Source organism: Littorina saxatilis, linkage group LG10 (assembly GCF_037325665.1).
Source record: "Littorina saxatilis isolate snail1 linkage group LG10, US_GU_Lsax_2.0, whole genome shotgun sequence".
Taxonomy (NCBI): domain Eukaryota; kingdom Metazoa; phylum Mollusca; class Gastropoda; order Littorinimorpha; family Littorinidae; genus Littorina; species Littorina saxatilis.
Genome location: NC_090254.1, coordinates 11,549,831 through 11,552,330, shown reverse-complemented (window position 1 = coordinate 11,552,330; position 2,500 = coordinate 11,549,831).

Below are 2,500 nucleotides of genomic sequence, written 5' to 3'. Positions count from 1 at the left end.
TTGAATTTTGCAGTGGTAACATCCGGTTTGCTCTCGCAGAGCTGAGCATATTTGTTGTCAAGAAGGATCGAGCAGAAAAAATAAACGACTTGGCAGGGATTCGAACTCAAGGCATCGGGGCCTCGAAATGTCGGGGCCGATGTCTTAACCGCTAGGCCACTACACCAGTATTGTCAAAGATAAAAAAAATTGATAATTTTATATCATTCTACGCTTGAATTATCATTTATGCGTTGCAAAAACGTAAAAATTGACATTAAAATTTGCCTTTATTTGCAAACATGTTTTACAGAATCGCAGTACATGTTTACACCGTCATGCTACACGACATTCGCGCCATGCAAATAGCTGCGATATCTCTATTTACAACATGCAAGAAAATGACAAGAACAGTAATTGAATCTCTCCAAAGCCAGTTGAAACCAGACATCTAAGAAATAGTTATACATGTATTCACTTCTGAACAACCGGCACGGTTGGCCTAGTGGTAAGGCGTCCGCCCCGTGATCGGGAGGTCGTGGGTTCGAACCCCGGCCGGGTCATACCTAAGACTTTAAAATTGGCAATCTAGTGGTTGCTCCGCCTGGCGTCTGGCATTATGGGGTTAATGCTAGGACTGGTTGGTCCGGTGTCAGAATAATGTGACTGGGTGAGCCATGAAGCCTGTGCTGCGACTTCTGTCTTGTGTGTGGCGCACGTTATATGTCAAAGCAGCTCCGCCCTGATATGGCCCTTCGTGGTCGGCTGGGCGTTAAGCAAGCAAACAAACAAACAAACAAACAAACTTCTGAACAATGGGCGGATAGAGATATAAATCATGCTGCTTCAAGAATAACATAACATGAATTCATATCAATGTTTTTCCTTCATTTTCTCAATTGGCGCAGTAGCCTAGTGGTTAGGACATGAGACACGAAGTCGAGAGTTCGAATCTTCGCCGGGGCTTTTATTTTTTCCCCTTGATCTCTCTTGAAGATAAAATATGATCAGTCTTGAGAGAGCAAACCGGCTGTTATCCCTGAAAAATTCAAGCGTTGACTGAAGCTCTCAAGGTCATACACGCCGTATAGGTGGGGTTTCGGGTAGCGTTTGCTGTACAGAATTCTGTACATGATTGTATCCCTATTTTTCAACCTCGTAGCCCAGGAAAGTCATAAATAGACCACAGCTTTAATCTCCAGAGCTGTGTACCAGGGAAAACCATGTTATAAAGTAGACTTTTTATTAAATTTAACTTGAGACATTTAAGCTGTACAAATTAATTTCATTCACAAATACTAGTTTCATAAATATCCTTGGCCTGCAGAGATAGAATAACAAATACTTGCACATTTTGTTTGTCTTAGTGTTCAGTAAAAGTACAAAGGTTTTAAAGTAAAGCACCTTCATAACATGGAAACCGGAAGTTGTGACATGAATTTGAATACTGCTAACACTACCAAGAAAATAATATATATATATTCTATGTTGTTTTGTTGCAAGTCTGCATCATTAACAACCTGGAGTATTAGACTATTACTGGAAAAAAATTATTACTAAAGAAAATATGTATACTCTCGATACTCTCCATGCACATGATTTTTGTGCAGACGAGAATTTTTGCAATTCAATAAAAGGGCGACCACTTAGTAAAGTCTTGGTTCAATTATGTTCTTTTTATGGGTTAGTTGTTAGCAACAATGTAACCGACAAACTTCAAACTGAATTTTGGTGCTTTCCTCTAACATATATTATATATTTGAAAAACATCAATGTTTACCTGTGTCAAGTTTCTTTTTTGGGAGAGTATACATTCAAGTTGCCATTTAATACATGTTTTAAGGACTGAAAATACATGTCACAAAATGGGAAACGGCCCAGGAGAATAACTTATATGTAAAGCAGCAAATGATAAGCACATGGTTTTACCCCTGAAAGCTCCAAAGATTTGGGAAAATGAATCTCGTTTGCCTTCACATATCAAACTGAACGTCAAGCAGCTCAAAAAAAGTCTCAAGAAAAGTTACGCTTTCAAAATAGCATTTCATTCTGTGTCGCAAAGCATGCTTAACATTTCTACGCTTCTACAAATGAACACAAGCATGCAATAATTCCCTCTCTTTTGAGTCCTGGTACTTGTATGCTTATTAAGAAAGCGGGATGATGTTTCCTTTATTTCAGAATTTCTTTTTTGTCTTGTTTCAGATGGAAAGTGCGGAGAAACCACCATCTCAGATTTCGTGTTTTTCATGTCTGGGAGCCGGTCCACAGTACCAGGAGGGTACCAGAGTCCTCTGACCGTGGTGTTTGTGGACACACCCGAAAAGCCACTCCCCAGAGTGTCAACTTGTGCCCTCAGAATGCAGGTGTCTGCCCCACACGTCAAGAACTGAGGCAGAAGCTGTCCCAGGCTGTTCTTGAAGGGGGTGGATTTTATTTATTGTAAAAACTTTCCTTCAATGGTGCGATTAGTTTCTGCTTGGTAGCCGTAGCTGTTGGTGTTTCTATCTGTACACACCCT